The following is a 17097-nucleotide window of genomic DNA, read 5'->3' as shown; positions in this document are numbered from 1 at the left end:
CTATTGACCTTGGTCCGTTCATTCCCTGCTGGCAGAGGTCTCAGTCTTTTCTTTTTGCATTCACTGGGCTGAGGAGTACGGGAAAAGAGAACTCAGATGAACTGAGCATGCGCGGCGGTTACTTAGCAACCGAATTTTCACGTGATACTTCGTACTTGCAAGTTGTGTGGGCTCACTTAACAACAGCGGTGTTACAGCGTTATGTGTTCCCCCATGTTATCTGTTCCCGAACACTGAGCACTAGTGCTGTGTGTTCCCCCTCCGCCATAACGATAAATATGATAGCAGAATATGAATCCTAATCATGCATAAAGGCTAAGCTTAGGCCTAAAAACATATTTTTAGGCCTAATTAGGCCTAAGGTTAGCTTTTATGCATGTTTAGGATACTTTCTGTATTCATATTCTGCTATCATATTTATCGTTATGGCGAAGGGGGAACACACAGCTCTAGTGGCCAGTGTCCGGGAGAACAGATAACACGGGGGGCCAAAAAACGCCGTGACAGCGGAATTACTGTATCGGACTACAGCGGGCTCAAGTCACAGCAAACATATCGTGGGGCATGCGTTGCATGCGTATTCTTATGCAAACCAAACTCGTTTTCCTTTCAATAGTTGAGCACCAGTACTCAATTTAAAACCGAAACAAACGGCAACTCGGAAATGGCTTTCAGTGCTCTCACGTGACGTCACGGCAGCCATGTTGGTGTTCCAAGACAATGGAACGTCGGCCATGTTGGTCTACCCAACTAATCGGTAAAGACTTGTTTCCATATCTCAAAGTGCCCTTGGACGTGAGGTGCCTGGGAATGAAATTAAATCACTGGAATCGGTCAAAGTAAAATGCAGACTGAGGTTATAATGTAACTGTTGAAAAAGCCCAACCCCCTTAGAAATGCTAACCTTAGGCCTACTTAGGCGTAAAACAATATTTAGGCTTAACTGTTAGCATTCCGATTCCAGTGATTTAATTTCATTCCCAGGCACCTCACGTCCAAGGGCACTTTGAGATATGGAAACAAGTCTTTACCCAACGAATCATCATGCAAACGTTTTCTTTTGTTTCGGTAGAAAAATAAGGTTACTGATCCCGTGACTGAACATACTCTATTGAATTGTTTTCCCGTGATGCGACAAACTATGCTGAAAAAAGCTCCAATGCAACGTAAACTTCCTCCCGTTGACTCAAAACAAAATTCTTCTGGATGCATATGATAGGAGACGATTATGTTCAACTGTCGAATTTTGCCTTCAGGAATAAAATCATGGAAACTAAATTAAGGACGTTCGCGCCCATTGCTACTGCGCATTTTTTCGCGCATGTCACGGGTACGTCATGCATCGCAGACCACGAAGGTAAACACGATGCTATAGGCACAAACATTTTCCACAAGAATGGAACATGAAAGCGTGTGGCATCATGGCATAGCTGTGGACCCAGGTCTTCTCGGAAATGTCACGCAATCGCGTGACAGTGCGAATAGACAATCGCTTTGAGAACTTCGCAGCGATTTTACTCCCTTGAATGCTCGGTGACTCCCATTTTTCTTTCCGTAGATCACTTCCTTTCCTGATTTTGTCCATTTTAACAAAGAACCAAAACAATCTGTACGTGAGAAGTTACAAATATTTCACCTTTTATGCTCTCGTGCGACCAAAGTTTTCTTTCTTAGACTAATATGTATCGTTTTTCAAGGTCTATTTCACCTCAGAAAAAGACTTATATTAGTTATGTTGAATTGAGTACGTTTACGTGATCTAAATTTCACTAATGTAGCTTTTTTATTGCTGACAGTTGTAAGCTAAAATCGTCTTAAAATAACGCAAGCTTCTAAAAGTGCAGCTCATAATCTCGAAAATGAGCACGGTGACCCCCCGTTTTTTTTTGCCTTTTTGGCAAAAGTAGGTCATTACCTTTCTGTGTGGCAAGTTTAAAAAAAATCTGTACGTGGGAACCTTTTGGGCGCGAATGTCCTTAAATTGACAAGATGAATATGCCAACGCGCCGAGAGACAGCCGAACAATTGGGAGTTTAACAAACGACGACGCACAGTTACGACAACAACGACGCCACAAAACAATTAATATTGGTTGAAAGAGGAAAAATAATCATGATGCATGTGCGGTACGCATTTTAGCACATATTTTTGGGGTGCTCCGCTCAACGATATGGAAAAAAAAATTGAGGTTTTGACGAAAACGGGAGCATAAAGATGTGAACCTTTCCGCACTCTCCATCTTTACTGTAAAACCGCTCGTACTAATTTATTTTTAGGATACTTCGTCCACATTGCAAGACGTGAATGAACTCGAATAATCGCGAAAGACCAGATCGCCAAGCACCTATGGCAGTGGCGATTATAACAATAAAATCAAATGAGCAGTTCAAGAGAAAATGGTTTAATTGATCTCTCTTCAAAAACTCGGCAAAAAGTGTAAAACTGATCGAGCAAAAGCTACTTCATTGTCAAGCGAAATAATGCACGATAGGTGAGAATAGCACACAATTCGGAAAGCTATTTTGACAAAAATCGCCAGGGAAACTGGTTAAGCGCCGAAAAACACACGAGAATCGAACGAGAAGAACCGGTTTTGTGGGCTGCTGTATGCACTTTGTTTGTTACGTACCTTCCACGTGCTCTGGAAAATGAAAGCAAGATGAAAAGTCGTCAAAATAAAGGTTCATTCAATATTCTTCCACGTTATCCTTGGATGTTTGAGTGCTATAATCCACTAAATGATACTTGGTAGCTCCGACTGCTGGCATAAATAACGAGATGACAATGATTCTCACCGACCCACACAGCGTGGTATATATAAAGATTTTTTTCTGCCATATTGATTTGTTTAGCAAACTATTTCGCATTCAGGTCTCAATTTACTCTACTCTCGGTAGAGGGACTTAATTAATTACAAAGAACACAGTGAAAATAATATGTTTTCATATAAAACTAGAGTATTTCAAACAAATTATTTATATCACTTAGACCTAAACAACTGCATCGTTGAAAACAAGGCTCCCTAGGGATCACGAAAAAGTGTGTAAACATGACTAAAATTATTTTCACAATAAAAAACAAAAGCGCTCTTTTCATCTTACTCGCAGGAAACACGCATCTCAATTACAACCTCTAATTTCAAGAGATCAAGTTAGGGCGCAGCCTATTCTGCTCTGGATGAGCTCATGTCCAAACCACACACGCATTATTCGGCTCCTTATTACACAATGTATCTTTCGATTCTTTTGCTGTGCTGGAACGTTCGATGAGCGGAACACTATTATTCTCATTAGCTTTTGGGTGGAACAGAATGGAATGCAATCTAATATTTGGTGTCTAACAGTGATAGAAAAGGCTATTGACAGTCTCATCAACGCGTTTTTATTAGCTTTTATTGCAATTCAGTGCCACCATCACACAAGACTGACAAAAGTGAAGACAGAAGAATTCATCACGAGACATAAAACCCTAAACGCTTGTGTATTTTTTCTTTCATAATTCAGTTCCCAAAAAAGGAGTGTTAATCCTAGGTGAATAAGCTCCTTGTGTCCTTTTTAACTAACGGCTCCAATCCCGAGCAAAACCTTACGGCTGCAACAGGTTTCGATGTAATTGCCGCTTAGTAGCAATAGCAACCGAACAGAATGGTTGCCCGTGGCAGGCCCAGTTCTGGGGCCAGTTTCTCGAAAGTCCCGAAACTTTACGGGTCATTTTCGGGCGTCACAATTCCCTCTGTATCTCAAGAACGGAGGGGATTTAAGTCGTCCAACTTTACATTTAGTTTGCTTTTTGTTACCTTGAAAATATCTTTAAAGATCGGATTTCCTGAACAAGTGGTTGGCAGATTCACAAATCGCTTTCCGGGCCCGAAAAATTTTCGGGACTTTCGAGAAACGGGCCCATGATGGCCCGCGTTGCTCGAAGCATGGTTAGCTCTAACCGTGTTAAATACCATGAAAACCCATGGGTTTTGATCCTTCTTAATTCGACCTTGTCACACGGCCGCCATATTGTCCCGGGAGACCAAAAAAGGCTTGGTTTTGCCACGCCAAGCCTCACCCCCATCGTTTCTACTGCGAGGTTTGGCGTGGTAAAACAAAGCTTTTTTGGTCTCCCGGGACAATATGGCCGCCGTGTAACAAGGGCGAATTAACCAACGGTTAGCGCTAAGAAGTCTTCGAGCAACCGGCCCATGGTAAAAGCTCGAAATAAGACTACGTCGCGTATCAAAAACAGTGTTCGGTAAAGATTCGTAAGCACTCAACAGACACTTAAGTGCTTATTTGCATTAGATTCGGCACATGTAAAGTTCGACGTTTGAAACCGGCCTTAGCTTCTTCAAAAGCAAGAATACACTCTCTATCTGTCTTGTCGGCTACTTTGCGCACTTCTCAAACTGAGGAAATAATTTATAAAGAAGGAATGTTCGTCTGGGTGTCTTGAAAACAAAGACCCCCCTTAGGGGTCTTGGTTTTCAAGACACCCTGCACTATTACCATAAACACAGAGCATAAGGGAATCTTTACCAACGCTATTGTTTTCATCTTGTTTCATTAACATGCGAGTTTGCAGAAGGCAACATGTTATTTACAAATTGAGTTCCGTCAAAAGGCAAAAGACTTTTACGCCCTTTAGCTTTGATAACGAGCCAGTTATTAGCCATCCAAAACTGGTAAATTCTTGGGTCACAAAAGCGTTCATGACCCCCACACATTCTTTGTGAAAAAAAAATTGAATTTTCAAAGCATCATTGCTCGTAGATTATCTGGCATATCACATTCAAATGGTCAGTACTTTATTCTTGGCTGACTGATTAAGGAGTGATCGCCTTATGCTAATGACGTAAAACATATAAGCAAAGATTCTCCTATAGGAATCATCAAATCTATCAACATTGACACTTATTTTTCTTCACGACAAACTCTGGACTGACATGGTGAGTGTTCCCAGTGTGTACAAAATAAAACATGCTACAGTTATAGCTAAGTTACCTGACCTAAGAATGGAAGCAAGGCTGCCGATGACCCTGTTTTGATACAAACCTTTGTGCTTTCATAACGTTAATGTAAACTACGAAATCGGAATTACAACAACACAATTTACATTATAAAGGTAGTGAAGTCTGTGTCAATACAATGCCACCGGAAGCCTCGCAGCTATTTATAGGCTTGGCCACTGAGCAAACAACTTTGACACGGGCTATTGTCTCACAAATGAAAACAACACGCCCGTCTCTGTCTGCTCTCTTAAACGTAAACAAAGATTAGGAAGTTAATAAAGAAAGCTTAATATTCTTGGTGTGATACCACGTGGCGACACAGTTATACATATGGGTTATTGACCAAGCTTGTTATGTCATGATGGCTGAATATTGGCCAAGACAAAGACGAAGTCGAGGTCCATAAACGCGCAAAAAAAGAACCAGAAACAGGCCAATATCCAGCCATCTTGACCTAAGAAGCTTGGTCAATAAAGGATTTACTGTAACACCAAAAAATGATCTCTGATATTGCGGGACCAAGCGAGAAATCCCGAGCAGGCAATATCGCTCCATCTTGCCCGCTCGGGTAGCCAATCACAGCGCGGGATTTGGTTCATCTTGCCCGCTCACGGAGATAGTCATATAATAAGGGGAATTTTTTACGGCCAAGACATTTCATTAGCAACAAGTTAAGGATAATAATAATAAACGGGGAGGAAAATTAGTATTTTGGCATACCCAAAGCATAACGCATGCGCAGTTGAGGAAGCATTACGTGAAAGCGATAATTTTGAATGACGCGGTCAAAGGAATTAGGCGTAACAGAACGACAAATGTAACAGCCGGTCTGTTGGTGAATCAATGTTTTTTTCTCGCGTCAAAACAGATTGCAGACATTATTAAGGTCTCGAAAATGCGTCAGGTAGCCGCGGCGAGAAATGCCATGCATTTGTAGCTTAAACAAGCAACAAAGACAAACTTGTTTCACAAGGCATCTTTTTTTGCAATGAGATTTGGGCTTCCTTTTACGAGGAAAGCTAAAATTCCTGTGGGTTATTAATTTATTTATGAGATAATTATATTAATAACACGGATATTAAAGACATTAGCCGTCACAGAACGACAAAAACAACATAGTCCACTGGTGAGTCAAACGCCGGAGAGTACAGACTTTAGGGAGCTTTAGCAACTACAACGGGGACGGCAACGAGAACGCCAAAATTTTGCATATTTAGTGAGCAAAAACAATAGCTTTGCACGATCTGCACGGGCGTTTTTCACTTTTGTCCATTTCTTTGCCGTCGTCAGCAAAACTACAACGTGTAATAGCCAAATTTGAGATTTAATAGAGGAAGTCATTTTCTCCCCTAAATTAAGCGTTACTCGTATCGGTTTTCATTGTTGAAGAACTGCCAGACCATTGCCTATTATAAAGGTTCTCGAAAATACACCAAGAGAAATGTCACGGATATACCTTATACAAACAGCAAAGCCAAATTAAATTCGCTTCAAAAGTTTGAAGAATCATACGGTAGTCCCACTACATACTTTATCCTCCCTTTTGCGTAACTCATTTCATAGACAGTGTAACTGGAGCAGCTGATAACTAATGCCGCAATCGGAAATTCACACAAAAAATAGAAATAGAAACGAGACAAAATAAGTGACACTAAGCGAAAGAGAACGTTTCCATTTTAACTCGAAAAGCGGATAACGTATCAAGTTTTCTGCGCTAAAAAACGAAAACTGAGCTGAAAGAGATTTTTGCTTAATGAAGCTCTCTCTTACAAAAACTAGTCTTCCATACGGCAGCTTTTTAAGTTTCATCTCCTTGTAAGGCCACTAGAGAAGAAACGAATAAGTACAGGACGCTGTTCTAAAGGTTCAAAGAAAATCATAGCTAAATAAAATGGGCGTTTATCACTTGTTTCGAAATGAAAAGCAAATGTGCGAATATTACACAAAGTGCACTGTGACAGAGTCATATAATTCATTTCTATTTTCTGTCCGTGATTTTACTAAGTCTAAAGGTTTAAAGCGAAATCCGTCTTGGTATTAAATCTATAAGATTACCGTGATAAAAGGAGCCGCGTGTAGTCAGTATGCTGAAAAGGTGAAAACATAATTATATTGATTAACAGATGAATTAAAACCAAGGAACTTTGATCACATCCGCGGGAACTGATAGAAGGCCTCCGTTTAAATAACTCCTAGATCCAGGAACGAGAATAATGTTATATGTTCATAGCTGATCTGTTTTGGAACCAAATCGACAGGGACACTTTGTATTTTTTCTCACAATGTCTCAATCGGCTAAAAAGGTGAAGAAGGGATATTTGACATTATCCCTGATTTCTTCGGCTTGATCCGGACGCACAATATCGAAATATACAACAAATGAACGAACAACATCGTTAGCCGCCGACTGCTCAGACGGTAATATTCTCGGATAACGACGTATGAACCATAAGCCCCGTCTCAAAACCTTGTCTAACCCTCACTATTCGCAAAGAGTAGTCCATGGTCTTTCCTCTGTGGTATTGCTAGAGGGCCAATTGCGTCTCCCTCTGTAAAGAAAGTTATCGTACCGTATCTTATCGGAAAATACTACTTGATTGAATTCGTTTTAAAATCAGTGGTGTCAACTTCCAGTCAAACGGAGTCCGTCGATACCTTTTCGGCCCAGTATGATCGTGTCAAGGATTTCACAGTCTCAAATATAAGAACCGACTGCTCTTAACATAGAAACACAGAGCGATCCGCTAAATGGCTGATAATTGGACCCTTAAAGTGACTAAAACTGGAATTGCCCGATAAGGATAAGGCGGAGTGCTTAGAAAATTACTATGGAAAAGGAATGACGACAAGAAATCATATGTTCAGTTGCTGCAAGGGAAATACCATGTGATAACTCATGATGCAAAATTCGCAGTATCTACTGACCTTCAGTTTGACTAAATGAATACTGAAATTTCTCTTCAGAGGTTGCTAAACAGTGCGATAAACTTACCCTCTGCGATGTTTCAGTAAATCCTTTTCTACGCCCACAAACTTCTCCGTAATGTAACTATATAAGACGTCAGATCAAAGGAAATAAACAGATCCAGAACAGAAATTTGAGATCTTACTGGACAACCCTAAACTTAACCCTTAAACCCAACATTTGACTTGATTTGGGTTTATTGTTAATTTCAGTTTACAGTGGATCGACTTGTTGGTATTTTTTGCCCACTTGTCGCTGGTATCGTGTCATCTGCCCCAAACCATTGCAAACATGTCGTTCTTACAGTGTCTCAATTGCTTTTGAGTTTAATTAAGCCAGAATATCTTCTCCGCATATACAGAATTCTTGTGCTGCACGACGAATGAGAGGATTACGAGGGCGCAGTTCGGCAGAGTAAAAAGTGAATTCCAATGTCCCAGACGGAATTACACCAATTGAAATCACCCGATCTAATTCGATAGCGCAATAACCACCCGTGCCTAAATGTGCACTTGTTTACCAGGTCCCATAATCAAGGGCGTGCAACGAGCCAATTAAGCCAAAAGCCTTTGGGAAACATTTATAGTCTCTTTGTAATGTACGAAGGCTAACTAAAGTGTTATTTTATCACCTAGAAGAATTTGATCTGTTCGGATATCTTACTGAGCTGAAAATTAAAGTGTCCGCAAATTTTAGGGAATGATATCTTCATTTCAGAAATTGCTAGCTGAACGTTACCTTCTAAGAACTTCCTACCGAACCATTTGATCATCTGAAACTGCTAGGTGACCTTATGTAATGCCGCCAAAAATGGCAAAAAATATCCCATCCGAAAACGTAAGGGACTACTTTTCCCAGGTTGCGAATCTTTTAGGTGAGATTTTAGTAAAGAAATCAGTAGCTCTCTGGCAACGTAGAACCGAAATTTTTAGAACAGCTTGACTCTCCAGACCCAACGATAATCGTCAGTAAAATATGTGTTGCCCCTGCATAATCACTAATTCCTAATTCCCTTTCTGCACCCCTGAACGATTTACGTACGCATGTCAGTCAGTGGCAACCACAAACAAGACATCGTGCGCAGAATTCTTCGATAAAATGAATTTTGTAAATTGTTGTGCCACTTTCAATCGCAAAGTTAAGAAACAACATGTTACCCGTTAGTTTCAGTCTTAGAGAACTCTTCTTAGAAAGACAGTTCCGTGGTAAGGAAAAACGGCGACAACCGCCAGTAGTTCACAATGGCAACCGCATATCAGGTACCAAATTCCTATGGTAAGCCGTTGAGGTTCGCATAATCTTTTATCTGCAGATAACAGCCTTTTTTTGCATTATTTTTAGAACACAAGACGTTCTTGCGCAGATCTTATAGAGCTGTTTCGATTGCATTCTTTCCCAGAGGTTTTTGCAATTTCTGGAAGCTTCGGTGATCTTGGTAATTGCCTCAAGAAGTCGCACTTGAGTCGCTTGCTTTGGTTGAACAAATTCTTGACCTTGCTCCGGTTTACAAAGTAATCGTGGTTTTGGGCAAAAATTGACCAGACACATAGATCAATAACAAAAATAAGATAAGTTAGATTTTAATCTTGATGATTTTCCTGCCCCTCCTAAGTCTGCATGCACCCGTTAACACGCATCTGCAGTGGGAATTATTGTCTTACGGCAATACCAAGAGAATGAACGTGTACATCATTAGTCAAGCTAAGCAAATACTCAGGTTTAACAAAAGAAAAAAAACCACAAAACCGGGGATAAGGAGAGCCGACAGATGAATAAACAAGCACTTGACTTTTAACTAGAATGACACTCGGAAATCGCAACAATCTAGTGCCATTAAAGAAATATCCGGGGAATTCTCGGCAACGATGTTCTTATATCGTTTACACTTGGTGGGCATCTTCGAAAACACTTCAAAATCTTGAGTTATTGAAACACGATGAAATGTGGACTCGGGTCAACCTTCAAAACGTCACAGGCATCGTAAACTAACCTTTGTAGTCATATGAGACGGAGAAAGCATTTGGGTAACCTGTGCTTTGTAGAAAAAAAGAACTGAAGCTGCATAATATTAAGTCTCTGGAGTCGTTCTGAAGTTTTGGTGATTTCTACGCCAGCTATAAAATCCTACGTAAGCTGTAGTTAATATTTAGAGAAACGTTCTACAAAGCCGACGTTAGGAGGGTCATCAATAGGGCAAATAGTTCGAATCTCGAAAGCGATGAGGGTGATAAACACTGGTTACAAGTGGAAGGGCTAGGTTGCATGTCTTTTGCTCGTTGATTCGTTTGTTGTTGTTGTTGTTGTTGTTGTTATTGTTGTTTGCTTGTTTGTTTTCTGCTGTCACTCCTGGTTTTCGGCTACAAAAGTGCAAAAGAAAGATTATCACGTGTCCTAATCAAAATAATCGATTTGCTAGAATATAAAGTCAAAGCCAATGAAGTTTGGATTTAGAAATATCCAGCAAAGTGCAGGGCCTCGTAGGAACGGTTGAAAACAATGGCAACAAAGCCAAAAAACAACACAGTTACAGTCAATGAAGACGAAAAGATACAGTGAAATTAGAGGGTTCAGACAAACCGCATCTTCGAGAAATTCGGAGAAATTGACAGTCCACGATTCGAGTAGAAAACGAACGTATGAAAAAAAAAACGGCTAACATACATTCTCACAAAAAAAATCCATTTTGTAGTTTCTGTCGACGAAGTATCATTTACGAATTTTTAAAAAGCTTTTGTAATGACAGGGTCACAAGTCAAGTGGCAAAAAATGAAAAAGAATATGGGAATAAATTTAAGTCATATTATTACGTAATAATATTTTCAGTTTCAGAAAAAGAGGAAGGTGTTTTTATCTGAAAGCGAAAGAGAGATTAACCTTTTGATGCATATTTGATTAGTACCTTGACGTTAATGGCAATTTGAGATAACCTCTCGTTACCCATTTGTGTGTCCAGCCACGTCAGCCTCTGCCTTGGGATTTTCTTTTTCCGACTGAAGATTTTTCCTCGCGCTAGCTAACACTCGTTTCGTCATGAGTAACGTGCTCGACCCACCCAAACACTTATAGTGAAAGGCAAGTCTTTTGGCATCCTCCGGCGTAACGTTCCAGGTCTCACTTGTATACAGCAATACTGATAAATTAAACTGTTGTTTTCATTAAACTCTATTTGTCCAGAGTACTTTCCAAATATGGCTGCGTGAAGTCAGCCATCGGCCAATTACTAAACGTCCTTAACTATGTTCTCTACAAAACAGATCTCAGCCTTCATTCTCGGCGTAGAAGAAGATATTAATCCTCAAAATTTCGCCAGTTCTTACAAAATGTATCAGTACTTTCACATTATTAAGGGAAAGTCTGCCGGGAGACTAGCAATTATCATTATTAAAATTCTAGTTCCGCAACGATTAGGATGGAATTAGGAAGATTCGCTTAAGGTAGCTGAGGGCATAAGCCAATGGGAACGATAATTTGGTCAAATGAGCTTTCATCTGATGATAGAATCGCCATGCATGCATGCATGAAGACAGGATGAGTTTCAAAACGATTTGTGACCTGGTTATAAAAGCCCATTTCCTAGTATTGACTTGAATTTAACAAGAGGAGGTCTTTCTTTAATTTTCTTCGATGTGTTCTCCTCAACGTGCGTTTCAAAAGTCTATAAGCGCTGCTGGAGTTTATAATGTACTTCCGCTGTCGAAATGGGTTGCAAATACATGTAGCACTTCATTTTAAAAAGAAACAAAAACATTCAAATACTTAACGAATCACGCTGGAGTACCTTTAGTAAACCTAAAAGGTAAGGACCACCTATTCTGACCTTTTTTTATTCGTTAGTTCCCTTAGTTTGCTAGTCACATGCCGTTTATTTGGAGATTAACCAAAATTCACTGCGCAGATTGCCCACTTCAACTTGTCTTTTAATCATTGATTTCCTCAACATCAATCAAAACGTCAGAACGGTAGCTAGTTATTATAGGCTCGTTCTTGTGGGATTTTTAACAGAGGACTGCGGAATCACCAAATGAGCTAAAATGGAAGTTTAAAGTATTACATCGATTAAGCTCTCGAAAAATCGTAATCGCACAAGGAATGTGACCGTCCCATAAAACTTCAAATATGTTGAATAAGTCACATTCCTTTTGTCTGTTTTTGTTTCAACGTATCTTTTCTATTGTATTCATCCGGTTGTACAAATTCATCCGGCTCAGCACTGTTCTAAAGGAATATGGGCATGGCGCCGGAAAACGCACGTTTCTTCCGTTCTTTTATTTGTCACATCACGAAAACTGTGTGCCATTGACTTTTAAAGCAAAGATGAGCTAACATTAAACTGTCTGAAGCACGCACATGGGCAAAGTAACCACTTAGCTTGAATACCACGGTGGGCCCAAATAAACGAAATATCATCAACACATTGTCGCAATACGTTTCACTTTCGCATTCCTTGAAGCGCAAGGCTTTGAAAGCGGTCAGTGTGAAATGCAGACTGCAGACCAGGGTTAAAATGTAACTGTTGAAAAAGCCCAAACCCCTTAGAAATGCTAACCTTAGGCCTAATTAGCCCTAAAACAATATTTAGGCTCCCTTAACTGTTAGCATTTCTAAAGGGTTTGGGCTTTTTCAACAGTTGCAATGATAACCTCAGTCTGCATTTTACCGTCTGACCGCTTTGAAAGACCGCTTCGACGAAGCTGAAGCACGCACAATACAAGTTAAAGACGCGAAAAGAAAAGAAAGTATTAACTAGGGCCTGACACAAATACGGAGAAATTCCCCCCAACCGCAACTTCTTCATTGTTTACACAACAGGACAAATAGCTTGATGCACAATGAAAGATAAACAATTTAACGGGAGCCAGAGATTACCGAGGGGAAGTTCTGAAATTTCCATGAACGACTAAAGCAGAACTTTTGAACACAATCACCAAACCACATAAGCAAAGCAAGAAACTCACCGAGAGCTGATCCGTATCAACGTCTCCCAAAAACTGGAGTCCCGTCAGACTTTGTACACCGCAAAAATGGCAACTGTATTGCAATCGATCAGGAACCCTTCAGATGAGCTGTTCGAATTGAGAGAAGAAAAGTAAAGTCAACCTTTGCGAAGACGCCTTAGCAAGATGTTTCCCACGCACACGCATCTACGCCAGACAAAAGAAGAGGCTCAACGCGTCGAATGGTGGGTTTTCAGACACGGCTTTCCGCAAAAGTATATGGTACAGATTTTCCCACACATTTTTCCTAAATGTTGGTCTGTTTCTTGTCTTCTAGTACGACATGTGACATGTGTCTGTGTCCAAATTCTCCCCAGGACACGTTTACAGTGGAAGACGATCCCTTCCAAATAAGCCACCGATGCCAACAAGATTGTACTGAAGACGGAAAGTTGACACGCTACATTTTCCGTTTTTCATAATTGTTCGTTGTGTGATTTTTTTGTATCCGGCCGGCTTTTTTTCTCTTTGCTTGTTTGTTTATTTCTTTTCAGATTTTCAACGTCACAACACAATCACAACGTGGAAAGGGAGTGTCTTTCCGCTTGAACTTCTCTTCAGACGAATCCGATGTCGTCGCTAGAGAGCATGGGCCTGGAATATTATTCAATAAAATTTTATTATTATTCATTTATTTGGTCCATTTTGTTTACGACGCATTTGACGGAGTTATTTAATACAAAGATAAAACTCTATCTGGACCTGTAATGTAGGCAAAGGTATTGCTCTGTAAAACATCAAACTCCTTTGAGTTCCAAATAGACAAATAAGCTTTTACTGTTTGAACTGAACCGCAGTTAAAGAAAACTGAGGAAGTACAAAGTTTCTCTGAGTACAGAGTACAAGAACGAGAGTTTGCCTTTGTCTGATGCCAGATAGTTATGTCACAAAGGCTTATTTCCTTATTAATACAAAAGCTGTCTAAACGTTGATTTCTTGTTAAATCCTGTTTGATTGAGTTTAAAACTTAATCCTATGCCCAGTTGATTTGAAAGAAATGAAGTCCCGCAAGATTAAACTAAACACAACTTTTAAAATCAGAACAATGACTGATCAAAACAGTGCAATTCTCTCTGGACGAACTTATTCTGGTCTTTTCAATAGCTTAAATTCACTGCAGAGGGGATCCGTTCTTACGTGACTGAGGGATTCAAAGGAGTACTTGACTTGGTAGCTGTACAAACTATCGGTTGCATGACCATAACATTGTCTACAGATTTGCGGTAACTCCTTGATTTCAAAAAGAGTCTCTCCGCCAAAATAAACGTCTGACAACTGATAATGTCAGTCCAGCGTTAATTAGAGATGATACTCGCCCCAACTATTTTTGATAATTCTGTGATCTCACCAACTGAACAAAAAACTACGTTTCAAATTATGTTTAACACTTCTTCATTAGTCTCAAGAGAAAAACAAGTGATCTTTGATTATTATTGATGATGCTGTTAGGATGCAAGGCTCTAAGGTCTGGATAGTAGCAGGGATAACGATATTTTAAGAAACAACACAACACTTTTTAAATTTAAAAACATGTTTCGACAGAAACTTCTGCCATCTTCAGTTTAAATTACAAAGTACAGAGTTGAATATATAGTGTGAACCAAAATGCTAATTAGCTGTAAGGACACATGACAATGTAAAAGATTACAAAGAAAGTTTTAAATTAACATGATAAAGTTGATGATTAAGTGTAGGTTTTTCCCATTGAATATGAATGGCTTCTTTTATCTTAAGCTGGAAGGTGGTAGAAGCGTAAGGCTGTAATGCCTGCTATGTCGGCGAAACTACCCGGCATTTTTCCACGCGCGTACGCGAGCACACTTTCAGTGATAGGACCTCGCACGTCTTCAAACATCTACAGAATTCTGAGCATTGCCGCACTTTGTGCTCTAATGATTGTTTCAGCATCCTAGATCACGCTTCTACCAACTTCCAGCTTAAGATAAAAGAAGCCATTCATATTCAATGGGAGAAACCTACACTTAATCATCAACTTTATCATGTTAATTTAAAACGTTCTTTGTAATCTTTTACATTGTCATGTGTCCTTACAGCTAATTAGCATTTTGGTTCACACTATATATTCAACGCTGTACTTTGTAATTTAAACTGAAGATGGCAGAAGTTTCTGTCGAAACATGTTTTTAAATTTTGTGTTGTGTTGTTTCTTAAAATACAAGGCTCTCAATTTTAGTCTCAAATGGTCTTTTTCCCAATCATGGAATCTCCGACTTTTGCACAAATATGGTTCCAATTCTGATGAAGTGCGTCATTAACTTCTCCCCTCTCCGAGTTTCTTTGATTTCACACAAAGCTTACGTTTCTTTTTCTGCAGCATAATACTATCTCAGACTGTTTGTCAACGACCTCAGCCTTCGATTGGATAAGTGACAAATAAACGTTTCAACCCGTTCCAACAAAACCCTGTTTTAGCAGAATAACATTGGGAGGAAACAGTGGTGATAGCAATCGCCTCCCACCAATGTGGCCCCCCGGGTTCCAGCGTCCGGCATGTGGGCTAAGTTTGTTGATTCTCTGCCCTACTTCGCGAGGATTTTCTCTGGGTACTCCGGTTTTCCCCTCTCCTTAAAAATGCGATTTGATATTAGTTGTTTGATTTGATTTGCCTGCTGTACACAGCTGCTGTACAAGACCCCAATTAGTACATTTACCACTCAAAGCTATATTTGCTTCAACACTTCGTTCGTTCCAATAGTGGCGGATCTAGGAATATTTTAGGAATATTTTAGGGGGGTGAATTGAAAGAATCGAAGTATTTACTCTGACAAAAGTCCAGATAGTTTAGGCTACCATTTTGAATAGAAACAGAAATATCCTGTTACAAAAGCAGAAAATAAATAGATGTCTTCCTTATTTTTAGGAGCCAATGAAATCAGATGCTTGGGTGGCACCTTAATGCATCCTATGCAAAGAGAGAGGCCGTCCAGATTACATGTTGTAAGATTGTAAATAATTTGTTAATTTAATTTATTTATCAACCAAAAAAATGTATTGCAATAATTCTCTTTCTTGTTGTTTTTTTTTTAATGCGTTCAGTATTTCCGTATTATTAAGATACTTGATGTCCGTTTAATTTGTTTTTCGCACGGAATTCAAGGAACATTTATTATTACAATCTGTGTTTTTCATAATGTTTAGTAACTTTATTCTCTACATCATTTAGAGGATTGTTACTTCCTGTTGTTCCTTTCTTGGTTGGTTTTTGCAAAACAAACAATTAATCTTTTGGACCTGGAAAACCTCAAACAAAACAACTTAACTCGCGCCTCCTACTGTCTCATAAACGTGCCCTGAAGCGGTCGGTTTTGCATGCTGTCTTGCTAGGCCAAAAATAGATCGCGTGACCTTTCCTAGACTCTTCGCAAGCCTCAGGTATCTGTTTTTACATGTATCCACAAGGAAGCTGCAATTCCTTAATTGTTGTGCAACATAAATTGTTGAAATGGCAATCCATACTGAAATTAAACGCACACAGCCCAGCGACAATGGCATGTGTTCTTGCAGTGGCCGGGCATTGTTTGAAAAACCTTACACGCCATTCATATCCAAATAAGTGGCAGGATATTCTGCAGTTGACTTGATCTTGAAAATTGTCCATTCATCTTAATACTTATTTTTTGAATGACTTTCTCGGAATTTTCCGAAAAAAAAAATCTTCGTTTCGTCTTTGAAAAACCATACACGCCATTCATATCCAAATAAGCGGAAGGATATTCTGCTGTTGACCTGATCTTGAAAATTGTCCATTCATCTTAATACTTATTCATCGAATATATATTTCAATACATAGCTTGACCTCTCGGAACTTTCCGAAAATAAATCTTCGTTTCGTCTTAAAGAGGTGAAAAATTTCATGTAAATACCCCAAACAGCGACCACTACGTGCAATTATCATAAAATGGAAAAGTACAACGAAATTCTATGAATGATAATTTTAAAGCCACTTTCGATCTGCGTGTAGCAAACCTGCCACAAGAGAAAAAACAATTCATAGACAATATATTGTACAAAAAAAACGGTGAATTGAGAAGCCTTCAAGGTGCAATTTCGAATACATACAGGAGTGTAACAAATATATGCATTCTCTATTTTCGAATGCCCCATAATACACTTTGTTT

General features: G+C 39.4%; 1 protein-coding gene across 31 annotated transcripts in view; it reads right to left on the bottom strand.

Moving 5' to 3' along the window:
• The window catches only part of LOC137992201 (cartilage oligomeric matrix protein-like), an 80104-nt gene that overhangs the window by 33271 nt on the left and 29736 nt on the right, over positions 1–17097 (bottom strand). For 22 of the 31 annotated variants that reach the window (XM_068837370.1, XM_068837371.1, XM_068837373.1 and 19 more), the window contains one exon: positions 12920–13027. The gene's annotated coding sequence lies outside the window, so the exon portion shown is untranslated. Of the gene's footprint in view, positions 1–7991; positions 8049–10863; positions 11063–12919; positions 13553–17097 lie in introns of those variants that run through there. The other 9 variants (XM_068837372.1, XM_068837366.1, XM_068837385.1 and 6 more) reach the window with 3 other exon arrangements.

Source organism: Montipora foliosa, chromosome 2 (genome assembly GCF_036669935.1).
Source record: "Montipora foliosa isolate CH-2021 chromosome 2, ASM3666993v2, whole genome shotgun sequence".
In the NCBI taxonomy this organism is placed as follows: domain Eukaryota; kingdom Metazoa; phylum Cnidaria; class Anthozoa; order Scleractinia; family Acroporidae; genus Montipora; species Montipora foliosa.
Note: the sequence above shows the minus strand (reverse complement) of the source record. Positions and strands in the feature narration are given on the sequence as shown.